The sequence below is a fragment of the Lissotriton vulgaris genome, chromosome 3_1, assembly GCF_964263255.1.
Source record: "Lissotriton vulgaris chromosome 3_1, aLisVul1.2, whole genome shotgun sequence".
Taxonomy (NCBI): Eukaryota; Metazoa; Chordata; class Amphibia; order Caudata; family Salamandridae; genus Lissotriton; species Lissotriton vulgaris.
In genome coordinates, this window is record NC_141689.1 from 1470432461 (window position 1) to 1470448200 (window position 15740).

Below are 15740 nucleotides of genomic sequence, written 5' to 3' on the forward strand. Positions count from 1 at the left end.
GAGCGTTCGTCGTGAAACGCCGGAGAGCAGAGAACGCCAGCAGTTACAAACGCACCAGAAAAAGCTTCATTCCTGCGAACAGGCAATGGCACCAAAAAACCCCAATACTGCAGTACAAAGGCAGCAGAAGCCAAAGACAAGCGCAGCTACAGCGGCAACACAGGAGATTACCCAATCTACGGGGGAGGCAGCACCAACAGTGTTATCAGCAGCTGGCGCAGTGAGTACAACTAGCACAGTTTCTGTTGGAGCCTCATGTGAGAGTGTTTCTCAAAATGTGACTGAAATAGCTGCTCTTTGCAACGAGGTTACCTCAGAAGTATTAACAGTAACAGATGTACAAAATTCAAATTCGGACAAGGTGAATTCTGGGAGTTGTAGGCAAGGTGCAATTCCAAAAATACCAGGGATGTTTATAAAAAAAATTGGCAGCTCAACTAATTCCTCAAAAAACCCTGATGTCACGAATTCAACTAGAGATAAAGCGCCTGCTATGGACTCAGCTAATAATAATATAAATACTTTGATGAATGAAGAAGTGGACCAACTTGAGGAGGCATCAGAACAAATGGGCTCAAGACCTCCTAATCTAGGGGAGGATATGGAATCTATAGATTCTGCGGGAAAATTCTACTCCATGACAGATCTTTCTCAATCCTTAGATTCGGATGGTACAGAGGAACAGGAGGTAGAAAGAAGGGGTCAATCTCTGCAAGATTTTGAAAAATCTTTTTCAGATCCGGAGCAGAATGAATTAAGTGAATCGATAGATTCAGATCCAGAAGAATCTCCTAACAAACTAAGACAGGATGATAACGGACCCAGCTCATCTAGTATAAATAAAGAAGCACCTGAAACACCTGAAATAACATTGGAAATTCTATATCAGGTCATGTTACACCATAGGGAGGAGACAAGAACAGAGAACCTCCGTTCTCAAGGGCCAGTAAGAAAACTGCAAAATAATTTGAGGAAAGTAATGAAGGTATCTAATGATACAGTGGCAAGAGTTGCAGAGACAGAAACCAGGATATCTCAAATAGAAGACTCAATGGCTCAGCAAAATTCGAAAATAAAGTCAATGGAGGGGTTAAAAGAAGATATCAACTGGAAGATGGTTGATTTGGAAAATAGATCATTCCGGAACAACCTTCGAGTCCTTGGAGTACCTGAAGGAAATGAAGGGTCTAACCCCAGACAATATATGATAGAGCTCTTTACAGATGCCTTTCCTGATTTAAAACAATGGAGATGGGAGACAGAAATCCAGAGGGCCCATAGATTCTCTTTTCAAAAGAACCGACAAGATGTGGCTGCAAAACCTCGAGCTATCCTGATTTCATTGAATAACTTCCTAGGCAGGGAAGCCCTTTACGATCTGGCCAGACCAAATAGAAAGCGCAAGGGCAAAGATATTGAATTTTTTGTGCGTCCTGACTTTTGTCATGCTACGGTTCAACTTCGCTATCAATTACGCCGGCTTATACCCCAATTTCAGGCGAAAGGAGCACAGGCTTTTTTGTTGAACCCCGCAAAACTTAAAATAATTCATAAAGAACGCACTTATTTTCTAATCTCAGAAGAGGCAGCCAAAGAGTTACTAACCTCACTGTGAGCAGGAAGGGAAGGAAGGAAAAAAAAAGAGAAAAAAAAGGGCGGGGAAGGAAAGGAAAAAAAAATAGATAGAAAAAAGAGGTGGAATAAAAAAAAAGGGGGAGGGGAAAAAAAACATCAGTTCTTTTTTGATATGGTGGCTGGAAAAATGGAAAAGAGGGGGTCTGTAAGATAAAGATCTAACGTGTACTTAATAGTGTAGCGTGTATAGCTCAGTATATATACAGGCACTATACATAGTTCATGGAGAAAATGTGACTTATTAGATTTATTTGGTATCGGTATGTGAGTCCTCTCTATTTACTTCCCTATCAGCATCAAATTTCTTTTTTGTTGAATTTTTGCTGAATCCTTCTATGATTATTACCTTTCTACAATGTTTAGTACAAAAGAGGTATATTCTATGTTGATAGCACAAGTTTTTAAGATGCTGGGCTAAAGTGATTTAATTTTTTTTTTATTTTTTTATTTTGAGTAGTAATTAACATGATGTGGAGCCAAAGGTAGAGAGCCTCTTAGCGCCTATCACATCATCAATGAGAGGGACTTATCAGTCCCTTTGCCCTGATAGCTTGGGGGAGGGAGAATTGGTGGGTGAGCTCAGGGTGAGCTTTGGGTGGGGAAGCTGGGTGGGTAAGGGGAAAAAAAAGGGTTGCAAACAAAAACAGAAACTATTTAATGCTGTATATCTAGGAATTTTCCTTTCTTTTTTTGCTGAATTTGCCTGTTGTTTAAATTTTTCAATAGATTTGAGACACATAGCGAGATCTGAGACGAACAGTGAAATCTATGCTCTCACTAGCATTATATATTGGTTATACGTGGTACGTGGTAGATGGAATGGAGAAAATACATCTATTAAATGGAAAAAATAAGAGTTTGTTCTTGGAACATATGTGGGATTGATAACAGAAAAAAGAGGGGAGTCGCTGCACAGATTATACTGTCTATGAAATTGGATATTTTATGCATACAAGAATCACATATTACATGGAATGATAGAAAAATGTATGAGGAGTTGGGGATGAAATTGTTAGTTTGTACTTCACAAGGTACAATGACCAAAGGAGTGGCAATCCTAATCAGAAAAGGTTTGGTGATCCAAATCCGTAATAAGGCTGATCAACATGGGCGATGGGCAATAGTAGAGTTAAAAATTGATAGCAAAATATGGACTATCTGTTCAGTATATGCCCCAAATTCAGATGATCCAGATATATTGAACTTCCTAAATCTAGAATTAGCTAACTGGTCTCCATCACTAATATTCTGTGGGGATCTCAACCTTCATAAAGACATTAAGATGAATGCACGTAACATTTTACATTATCAAGGGATTAAAAAAAATCCTTTAAATCTCTAAATACTCTGATAATGGATCATGGGTTGTTTGATGTTGCTCATGAAAAAAATCTCTCGATACCTGGATTTACATATTTTTCTTTTCCCCATAAAAAATCTGTACACCTTGACTACTTTCTTATTAAAAAAATACTATTATGTGACACCAAATTTGAGCTTTACCCGCGAATAATTTCGGATCATAATCCAATAGTAATTGAAATTAGAATCAATTCAACGACTCCCCAGATTAGAACCTGGACTTTTGACAGAAAATTGTTAGTAGACCCTGAGTATGTAGATACTATGACAAAATGGATAAAAGAATTTTTTGATATAAATAGAGGAACGCCTCGGTCCAAAATGTTTGGGATGCTTTTAAAGCAAGGATCAGAGGGGAGTCATTATCGTATGTCATTAAAAAACAAAAAATAATACGAGAAAGGGAAGATCAAGGTTTTAAAAATGTACTATTATGGGAAAAAAAAATTATCAATTGCAATTATTCAAAAACATTCAACTGTAGATATTGAAACAAATTTAGCAATTTATAAAGCTGCCTTATACGAATCTTTTGCTTCAAAATTGGCGTGAATAATAGCGACTCATAGATCCCAATTGTACGAGATGGCTGAGAATGCAGGGAAAATTTTGGCTAAAAGAGGTATATAATACAATAGACGCAATCAAAGACGAAATGGGACATATACACAATAATCCTGAAGCGATTCTCGAAACTTTTCGTCAATTTTATCAAAAACTATATAAATATAATGATGCTATTCGTCACAGGAATGTATGAATTTTGCCAGAGCTAACACTTTACCACTCGTGTCTCATGATCAAATGTTAGTTCTAGAAGCAGTAATCTCTTGGGAAGAAATCGAAAATGCATTAACATCTTTAGCATTAGGAAAAGCCACGGGACCCGATGGCATCCCACTGGAATTCTATAGGGTTTTTAGAAATGCTATAAAACAAGACATACTTATCACTTTCCTCGAGGCACAGGGAGGCTTTCCACCGGACTCCTGGGCCCAGTCATTGATAATGACATTTCTTAAAAAAGATAAGGATCCACTAAACCCTGCGTCATATAGACCAATATCTTTAATAAATAAAGATAAAAATAAATAAAGATATATTCAAAAATATTAGCAACCCGATTATCAAAAATAATAGCAACAATTGTATCTCGGTGGCAACATGGTTTTATTCCAAATAGGGATACAGCAGATCATGTACGGAGGGTTGTTGCTATTATGGATTGGGCAGAGGGTACTAAGACATCAATGGGGATCACCCTATTGGATGCCGAAAAAGCATTCGATAGGGTGACATGGCCCTATCTCTGGGATCTGCTGATAATAAAGGGCTTTGGTCCGGAGATCACAACCGCTTTTAAAGCTTTATATAGTAATCCAATGTCATCAGTTAAAATTGAGGCTATGAAATCAGCTGTATTTCCTATCCAACGAGGAACACGCCAAGGTTGCCCATCCTCCCCTCTTCTCTTTGCTATCTATATCGATATCTTTCTTAACCAACTAAACCAAGACAAACATATTGCTCCTGTGACCGTGGGTGGTATAAATTATAGAGCCCTTGCCTACGCAGATGATCTAGTGGTACTTACTACGGATATTGAGAGGACGTTCCCTAGAATTGAAGAACTGGCAACAAATTTTGGCTCCTTTTCAGGATACAAATTAAATCTATCAAAGACGCAAATAATTTATGTAGGCCAAGATCCCCCGCCCCTTAATAACATAGTCTGTGAAGCAACATACTTGGGAATTAAATTAACTACTCCTATAACAAAAATTCCAGATCTCAATTTTACCCCGATTTTGAGGAAAGCTAATTCAACGTTGGAGAGAATAGACCATCTGCATCTATCCCTATACGGCAGGAACAATGTGCTAAAAATGCTAATATTGCCAAATTTTTTATATTTATTTAGAAGAATTCCCGATTGAATACTTTAAACAACTTGAAAGAATGACAGGAAGATTTTTGTGGGGGTACAAGGGTATTAGAAGGGCATATAAGAAAATGATACTACCAAGTGATAGAGGGGGATCGTCTGTTCCACATTTACTATTTTATTATTTTGCTACAATATTTCCGTGCATTGCACCACTAATTGTGGACAAAAAAACTCCCACCTCAAACGCACATTCTCCATCGATCTATGAATTAGTTCTAGGCTTGGATTCTAATAACCTATTTCTAAGAATAATAGAACCAAGCTACTATAAAAAAACAAAATTTAAGATCATAGCGGCAGCTTTCAAAGCATGGAGAATTATTAAAAATTTGGTGGGGATTCCAAAGATTACAAGATACACCCCCCTAAATTCTCCACATTGCTTCCCTCCCATATTCAGAGATGCAGTGATGAAAAGGTGGAATAATAGTGGTGTATATTTTTTGAGTGATCTATACTCGGGCAATTCAAATACAGTAGTACCCTTTTCCGAACTACAACAGAAATTTAAAATTCCTCCACAAGACTACTTTAAATATTTACAGATATCTAGCTTTTTAAATTCATTGATGCTCAATGACTATCAAGGGTTAAAATCGATTCTGTTGATAGAGAGTCTGTTTGTTAAAAGAAAAATAGGTTACTTTTATAAACTTCTTATGACTTATCTATCAGATGATCTTTCTGTGATTCAACATAAATGGGAGGAAAAGCTGAATGTAGATGATTTGATGCTGAAGGAATCAATTATAATGGCTAATAATATTCTGATTACAGGACGATCAAGAACCCAGCACTATATGGCAATGTTTGATCTTTATCATACTCCGGAAAAAATTATGAAATGGGGGGGTACGTCAGGTATAATGTGTAACCGGTGTATGCAGATGGGAGCAGATTCAATACACATGTTTTTCTCATGCGCCAAATTACATGGTCTTATTCAGCAATTACAACTTTTTATTGAAAGAATTACAGGAAAAATGATAACTCTTACACCAGAACTGATTCTATTTGGACTATCATCAGAGACATTAATAAGTGAACAACAACATTTGATCTTTATCATATTAGCTGAATATCGAGCATGCACTACTCAGGAATGGATTAATTCAGTTCCACCATCGTTTTCTATGTGGAGAGCCCGTTTGTTAGCAAAATGTAATTTTGAATCAGCTATATATGCAACTAAGGGAAAGAAGAAGAGACAATTAGGGGTGAAAATTTGGGCTCCGGTACAACAATGGAACCAAGAGGAAATGACTTAAAAAATTTCATTTGCGTAAACTTCTATAATATGGCAATGTTGTTGTGTTGTGTCGATACATGTAACATGTAATCGTGTTAATTTCTGTGTGTTTGCAACCTGAAAATAAAAAAAAATAAAAAAAAAAAGAATTAAGTATTCACTGAAGACATGCTATCGTGTCTTTGTTTGGTTTTCCTGCTCGTACTTTAAGTACGGCGAGACTCCATTTTGCTATTCTGGCGTCCATCTTGTGTGCCATACATTGCCATGTGCTCGCCACGAGGCGAGTCCTACCTCACTGATTGTCACCCCTGAAGTTTGCCCAGCAACAGGCTATAAATAGTTCCTTGTGCGTCTAGCAAATGCCCAGTAGGAGTCACATCTGTTTCTGATTAGCGTAGATTGGAATGTGCATTCGGCGGGTTTCAAGAACCGTTAACTCCACCCATGTATCGATCATGTTCGAGAAATGTCAATATATGGCTGTAAATCATGCCTCTGAGTTGTAACCGCCTACTTATGAGCCCCTTCTTTGTGTATAAAAGGGGACTGCATGTCTGAGTTCTTTGTGCTACCTTGTACAATGCTGTAGAGTGTTGTGTGGGCTGTAGTACCACCTTTAAAGGTTTATTAAACTATGTCTTTGTATTTCCAGTTTCTGTGCCAATTTCTTCTGTAGTCTGAGGACTTCGTGCACAGAAGGGCGAACCCTTTGCACTCGCAGGCCTGGCTGAGGCCTGTACTCATCAGTATTGCTGGTGGTGGTGGTATTGGTGGTGATGATATTGGTGGTGGTGGTGTTGTTAGTAAAACAGTCTTTTGAAAACAACACATCAGGTGGCTTTAGTACAAATGCCATGTAGCACAGATGTGCTGCTGTTAGCTTCAGCCCATTAGCACAGGATTATGCGCTACCTGGAATTCACATGACTTAAGTCACTAATCATTTCTAAATCCATTTTACTTGGAGGATTGAAACAGACACAAGATATTGACGGGTTAAAGTGATTGAAAAACAGGTGCCGGGGCGGCCATGCTGCTTAATAAAACACAATAGTTTTCAGCTGAAGTAGCATATGTCCGGCCTGCAATATGAGAAACGGTCCCATATAACAATCAAAGTAAAAGGGCCAGTAGCCATGGGAGGTTACAAATGAAGACACTGCCGTACTAAGGGGGGACGCACAAGCCTGTCAACAAATCAAGAAGAAGCATTTGCGAAAGACAATGACACTAGCCAATAAAAATCATAGGCAGAGATTGTGTGTTGCTTCTCTCCCAATCTCTCTACTACAGCAGAACGAACAGTGCATGCGCTCTGCTGCAAGGCTAGACCTAAAAAGAGGGAGGGGGCTGTGCAGCCCACTCCTCAGCCATACATGTTCCCTGGGACCCTACTTCCCTTGGGCCAGCCATGCAAGTGAAAGAAGGGGTTCCACGTGGCACCCAGCACTTAGCCAATAATGGCCTTCGGAACCCCTACGCCCCAGGGCTAGCTCATGCCATGTCTCTGTGTGCCCACAACCAGGACATAATTGTTTGGCTTTGCTTGGCAGGAGCTGCAACAGCTCCTGCTAATAAAAAGCAAACACTCCAGTTCCAGTGGGCGGGTGTTCTTAAGGGCTCCTGCCACAGAAAGCAGAGGTGTCATCTCATTCCCTTCCCACAGGCATGCTGGCAGGGATAGAGATAAAGCAGATTGCTCTTGCAGTCTGGGAGCTGCGTTTCCAGCAGCTCCCTTCATGCAAGAGAAATTCTAGCTCCCACAGTAGGTGAGGTGCCAGCTGGGACCACAGGGACTTTGAGGCATCCCCACGGTCCCAGGGCAAGGAAAAAGAGGCAAAATAAAGATAAGAAAGCAGCAGAATAAAGGCCAGAAACTAGTCAAAAGAGGTAGTATAAAGGTTAGCAATGAGCAGAAAGAGGCAAGATAAAGATGAGAAACAAGCAGACAGAGCCAGAATAAAGGTCAGAAAGAAGCAGAAAGAGGAGGGATAAAGGTTACCGAACAGAGAGAGGCAAAATAAAGGTCAGCAGCACACGGAAGGAGGCAAAATAAAGATGAGAAACAAGCAAAAAGAGAAGGAAAAAACTGTAGAAATGAGCAAAAAATTGCAAAGGAAAGGTCAGAAGCAAGCAGCAAGAGGCAGTATAAAGGTGAGAAACCAGCAGATAGAGGCAGAATAAAGGTCAGAATCAAGCAGGAAGAGGCAGAATAAAGATCAGAAAAAGGAAAAATGAAGTTGAGAAACAAGCAGAAAGAGGCAGAATAAAGGTCAGCAACTAGCAGAATGAGGCACATCAAAGGTCAGCAACGAGCAGAAAAAGGCAAAAATAAAGGTAAGAAACTATCAGAAAGAGGCAGAATAGAGGTCGGAAATGAGAAGCAAGTGGCAGAATAAAGGTCAGAAACTAGCAGAAAGAGGTAAAACTAAGGTGAGAACTGAGTTAAAATAGTACAATAAAGGTCTGCAATGAGCAGAAAGAGACAACATAAAGGTAAGAAACGAGCAGAAAGAGGCAGAATAAAGGTCACAAATGAGAAAAAAGAGGAAAAATAGAGGTCAGAAAAGAGCAACAAGAGACAGATTATAGGTCAAAAACGAGCTGAAAGAAGCAGAATAAAGGTGAGAAATGGGCAGAAAGAAGCAAAATAAAGGTCGGAAAGAGACAAAATAAAGGTCATAAAAGAGCACAAAGAAGCATAATAAATGTTAGCAATGAGCAGAAATAGGCAAGCTAAATACGAGAAATGAGCAGCAACAGGCAGAATAAGAGTCAGAAATGAGCAGAAAGAGGCAGAATAGAGGTCAGAAAAAAGCAGAAAGAGGCAATATGAAGGTTAGCAACTAGCAGAAAGAGTCAAGATATAGGTCAGAAAAGAAAGGAAAGATGTAAAATAAAGGTCAGAAAGGAGAAGAAAGTGGCAAAATAAATACCAGCAACCAGCAGAAAAAGGTGAAATAGTGATCGTAATACGAGCAGAAAGATGCCAGATAAAGGTCAGAAACGAGCAGAAAGAAGCAAATAGAGATCAGAAACAAGTAGAAAGAGGCAAAATAGAGATCAGATTTGTGCAGAAAAAGGCAGAATAAAGGTCAGCAGTGAGGAGAGAAATGGCAGAAAATTAGTAGAAATTAGCTCAACTGATTCAGGTACTCATGCACTCACTCACAGAACAACTTAGACACTATTACAGCCACTCAAAGACACATTCAGACACCCACTTACAGATGAACTCATATATCTATACCCACTCACAGACCTAGTCAGGACACTCATGTACCCACTTACAGAATCACACATACTCTCCCTCATGGATCTACTGAGAGACTCATGCACTGACTCACAGACCCACTCGGACTCACACACCTACTCACAGACCCACTCAGACACACACACACACACACACACACACCCAGTGAGACATTCATGCCCCACTCAAACACCCAGTGAGAGACTCATGCACTCACTCACATACCCACTGATACACTCATGCACTCACTCACACTCACTCTCCAAGGTTACAGTTAGGAAATAACTTTTTAAAAACTGTGGAAATACACTGAAAAAACAAAGGTTACAGGCATGTTACAGTCAGGAAATATTTTTTTTAAATCATAGAAATTTACAGGCAAAAACAAACATTACAGAAAAGTTATAGTTAAGCACAGATGTCACTTATGCCCCTGCAACGCACTGCTTATGACCTCACATATTACATCACTCATGACATGGTCAATGGCCCCAATAATTATATCCCAAAATCCTTTGATCTCTTAGGCATAGAGTGTCTGTGCCGAGCCAAAACCAGTTATGCTTTCTCTGGTGTGAATTTTTGGCAGGAGGTGGGGACGGCATTGTCAGAGGCAGACCAGGCCCTTTCAGGTGCAAGGAAATCTCCCTCCTTCCCCAATTGCAGCCCAGGTCTATTTAGCCCTTTCCTGACCCTACCTAGACTATCTGGAGCCTCTCCTACTCCCCAGCCTTCTGTCATCCAAAACCCAGACAGGAAATCCACATTCCAGCAGAGGCACACGGGATGCCTGAGCAAGAAAATGCCTACTTTCTAAAAGTGGTATTTTCAAACGCAAAGTATATAAATCACCTATGCATCTTTAGTTTCTGAGTTAAGGCATACTAAACTTTATGTTCCTACAAACTTTCCATTCTGCCCTATGGGAAACAGGTATCCTTGCAATAGTGAAAAACTAAATGGGCTGTAATTCACTATCAGGACATGCTACACACACCAGGGCATAACCTACCTTTCACATATATGGCACCCTGCCCACAGGGGTACCTTGGGCCTTCCTTAGGGGTGCCTGACATGTAAGAAATGGGAAGGTTAGGTACTGGCAAGTGTGCACTGGTCAAGTCCACATGACAGTTACAAAATGCGTGCAGACTCTGGAATGGCAGATCTGAGTTTCCTTTTTTGGGCTACTCACGTGGGTGGCACAATCAGTGCTTCAGACCCACTAGTAGCATTTGATTTACAAGCCCTGGCACACTCAGTGCACTTTACTAGGGACTAATAAGTACATCAAATATCCAATCATTGAAACACCAATCCATAACACAATTTACACAGAGAGCATATGCGCTTTAGCACTGATTAGCCGTGGTAAAGTGCACATTGTCCTAAAACCAACACAAACAAGTCAGGAAAAAAGAGGAGGAAGAAGCAAAAAGTTTGGGGAAAACCTGGGAAAAGGGGCTATTTCCAACACAACCCCCTTCCAGCCTAAAGCCAGGGTAGACCAATACTTACCTCAATGGACTTCCCTGTTGGGGCGATAGAACATGGGACATGGCCCGCAACAGCACGGTTTTGCTCCAGTTTTACGCAGTCCTGAACCTAGTTGGATCCCTCTATCCATACTGTCAGGGCCCACTAATCTCACCCATGGGGAACCCTTCGCCTCACCTGTGGAACCCATCTGTGCAGCACCTAAACTTACTTTGATCACGGATATGTCCAATACAGGTGGATAGTACCCACACAGCCAAATCAAGGGTGTTGCCCAGTCCACTCCGATGGGTGACTCCTTTCCCCCTCCCAGGGGCAACTCTGTCCCTCCAGACAACCAGCCACAATGACCACTGACAACTGTTAGTGATGAAAGCCAGGCCTTATGTCTTTCAGGCCACTCCAACCATTGTGGTGCCGAGATTTCGGGGCGGTAGCCCCAGGTACCTGGCACCCTTTCTCTATTCTCCCCCTGCCAAGTGAGGTATGGCATCCTGACACTGGACCACCGGCCCAGGGTCTGTACCCTGCGGCTGGACAGGCGATGGGGTGGGCTCCCCCATACCCTCAACTCCCTGGGGCTCTGTACCCTCCCACCTTGAGCCGTACCCCTTCCTGAATTGTCAGGGCACAAGCGGCAGGTGTCCTGCACAATTCACTCACCAGTTCAGGGGGGTTATCCTGCAACTGGTACCTCTGTCAGCAGTCACCCCTTCCCCAGGTCAGGGGGCCACCCAGAACCTGGTCCTCCAACCCAGGGTCTGTACCCTCAGGCTGACCAGAGGTCTTGGGTGAGGCTCTTCTCCCCTTACTTCTCCTTCAGGGATTCTGCACTCTCCTCCCGAGAGAAGCAACCTCAGAACCAAAAACTGTCAGGACACTGCTTACATTCGTCCTTCCCTCCAGGTCAGGCAGGACCTGAATCTGGCCACCCAACCCAGGACTAACCCCTGCAGCTAAGCACCTGCCTGGCTCACCAGGACTTCCTTTGGAGCACGCATGCCCACCCTGATGGTAACACATGATTCATGTGTCATTTGACAGTTTGCCTGGCACAGATCTCCCAACCGCTGTCCATCTGACAGTGCACGAAGATCCCCCAGTACGGAAGTGGTGTCACCATGGTCACTCCTAGGAGGCTCAGCCCTTCTGGCTGCCCCCTAACCCACTGGTTCTCCCACTGGGGAATGCATCCCCCTCTCACCCCTCAATCTGGACTACTGAGCCCTCCACTTAGGAGTGGCACCGGCAGACATCTGAACCGCTGGAGCTCTGTTTACAGATACTCCCCATTCTCCTGACACTAGGGGTTCCCCCTAAACGGACGGCCTACCAGTACAGCCTAGGCTCCCCATCGGGTGTTCTCTCCTTGAACCACCCAGACTTTGGGACCGGGTTCCGGGCATCTTGGACCACAGCCCATTCCCACTCCATCTCCACAGAGACAGGAAGTGAGTCCCTACACCCTTCCCACGTCATCAGGACCTATCTGGGCTACCACAAATCTTTCCGACCACCCTTGGTTGGGAAATACCTAAGACACTTCCTTCCGGGTCACCCCCAGATGCTTCTCCAGACCCTCTGGAATACACCAAAAGGCCTGCCTCCCGTACAAGCTCCCCGGGGTCAGAGAACTCACACTCCAGTGGGTGTTGGCATAACTCTGGAAAACAGGAACTTAAAATATGCTCTCTAACAATTGAATGACACAGCCCCACACAGGTGTTAACCAAACTACCCTTCACCCAATCATCCAGGGAACTGGGAAAAGTACCCCACATCATTCTCGCAAGACTGGTGAGACAGTGTCTGACTGTTACTGTCTCTTAACCTATACTCTTCTGACTGGTCTCAATACTCACTTACCAGGGCTTCTATCATGGGGAAACCCCTCTCCATGCACCTCTCATCTGGAGTTAGAAGAGTGTCCCTCCCACTACCAGGAAAATGATCTCTTCTGCCAGTTACCCAATCCACCTCAGGGACACTGTGCACCACTTGAATAACCTCACAATCCTGAACCCCCTGGTGTATGTCAACCCCCTCCTTGAAGCAGGGCCCCAAACCTGTATGTATGTGTGCACCTCGTCCCCAATACTGGACCTAACACTTTTGCTGCCACCATCTGGGCTGGGCCTAGCCCTACCAACTTCCCAGTCCGGCTCTATAATTTTAAACTCATGGCCTAACATCACCCTCCTTTCCTCCATGGCTATCCTGAGTTCTTCCAATTCGGATTTCCTTGCTTCCCGCCTTTTCTCCAGCTCCTCTGTGGACAGGCTACTGTTGCCTGGCCAGAAGGGTTCCCCCACTCCCAAAAGCACATCCACCCATAGAATAGGCTCCTCCGCCTCCATGCCAAGATCTTCAGACAGCTCACTAGCATGTCTGGCTGCTACCCAGGCGCTCAGCGCCTTTTGTAGCTCCTCTTTTCTGGTGAGGCCCCTGATTTGAATTTTGAGGTTTTTGCAGATCACCTTCAATTTCTTCACATTGTAGGTTTCTAACCTCTCCTCCTCAAAGGCCACTTCCAAGGATGCAACAAATGATGCAATTGATTCAGGTATGATGAAGGAGAAAGTTCAAACTGGTAAGATCAAAAAATAGGCCAAAAAGAAAAAGAACCAGTATGTGGCACGTAATGGTCTGCAATTTTGTAGTAGGGCACACCAATCATTGTAAGTCAAGTGCAAACGCAAGTCCGATCCTCACCACTGACAACCAATGTTAGAAATTGGATTTTTGGCAGGCTAGGGCATGCACCAAAGCCAGGCAGAAACCACCACTCTAGTCAGGATAAGGGAGTTACACTCCTAAAATAACCCCTGCTCGCCCCCTTGGTAGCTTGGCACAAGCAGCCAGGCTTATCTTAGAGACAGTGTGTAAAGCATTTGCACATAACCAACAGTAATACAGTGTAAGCACTATAAAAGGACACCACACCAGTTTAGAAAAATATCCAATATTTTTATATACTTAAGACAAGACCAAAAATGATAGATATCCACAATACAGTTTTTAAAAATCCACAGTTATCAAAATATGCTTTAAAAATAGCTTCTTGGTGTTCATAGCTCCGTCCAGGGCTATCACGGCGTTGTGAGCAAACATATCTAAACAGTTCTGGCTGACCGCGTCGTCGTGGGCCAGCTACGGTGTCGGGAAGCCCCGCAAGACAGTACCTTTTAGAAATGCAGGTTGTCGATGACCTCTTGTTGAGCTTCCGAAAACACGGCATTCACAGGCGTCGGTTGCAGAGGTCGGTGCAGGAGACCTTGGGGGCCCTCGAAGTCACACTGTTGCAGGTCGATCTCCTCTCTGATGGAGTCAGGAGCACTGGCCTCAGCAGGCGTCTTGTGCTGCGGTGCGAAGTGCTGTGGTGTGGCTTGCAGTTTCCTCAGGTAGTGGTGCGAGCAGCAGCTTGGTTGCTGCATCAGATGGCAGCATCAGGGAGACCAGGGTCACGGTGCGAGATGGAGGTGGTGCTTGTCACAGTGCCTGCAGGTCACGGTGCAAGCAGTGGCGTCATTGTTTCTGAAGCGCTGTCGTCGGCTGACTAACTGGAGTCGATGACGCCGGCATTGGTAGACCAAGGCTGCAGTGCGGGATGAGGGTGGTGCGTCGTGTAACTTTACGAGCCGTGCCCTCGAAACACGGTGCAAGCTGCGGTGTTGATTTCGACTTGGAGCGGCGTTGATGGGGATACCAAGGCATCGTCGTGAAGTGAGGCGGTGCGGAGTTTGGTGCCCAAAGGTCGCAGTGTGAGCAGCGGGTCGAAGGCGGCGTCAACAGGTGTCGTCGGTGAGACCAGGGTTGCGGTGCGGCATTGCGGCGTTGCTGTGGTGCCCTATGCGCCGCCAAGGCATCGTCGTGAAGTGAAGCGGTGTGGAGTTTGTGGCTCACAGGTCGCGGTGCGAGCAGTGGCTCGGTGGAGGCATCAGCAGGCGTCGTTGGTGAGACCAGGGTCGCAGTGAAGCATTGCAGCGGTGCCTTCTGCAGTGCCTTCAGGACACGAAGTTGGCAGTGGCATCGTAGATGTTGTTGAGTTCCTTTTCTTCTGTTGCAGCACAAAACACACTGTCTCAGTGCTGCGGGCAGAGGAGCTTGAAGTCTTTGTTGTTCCTGAGACTTCTTGAACAGGGGGGCAAGCTCAACGTCAAGCCCTTGGAGAAACTAAAAAAGCAGATTGCAGAAAGTTCAGTCCAGTCCTTTCACTGCCCAAGACAGAAGCAGCCACTGCAGGCCAACACAGCAAAGCACACAGCAAAGAGGTAGGTCCTCCTCACATCTTCTCCAGCTCTACTTCTTGCCAGTCTTCTTGATCTGAAATAGTTCTAAATTTCAGGGGCCTGGGCCCCAATATTTATATCCCAAAATCCTTCGATCTCTTAGGCAGAGAGTGCCTGTGCCCAACCAGAACTAGTTCTGCCTTCTTTGGTGTCAATTCCTGGCAGGAGCTTGAGACGGCATTGTCAGGGGCAGACCAGGCCCTTTGAGGTGCAAGGAAATCTCCTCCCCCTTCCCCCATAGCAGCCCAGGTCTATTCAGCCCTTTCCTGACCCTACCTAGACTATCTGGAGCCACTCCTACTCCCCAGCTTTCTGTCATCCAAAACCCGGATAGGCAATCCACATTCCAGCAGAGGCACACAGGATGACTGAGCAAGAAAATACCTACTTTCGAAAAAGTGGTATTTTCAAACACAAAATGTAAAAATCACCTTCACTAAAAAATGCATCTTTAGATTCTAAGTTCAGGCATATTAAACTGTATTTTCCTACCAAGTTCCCAGG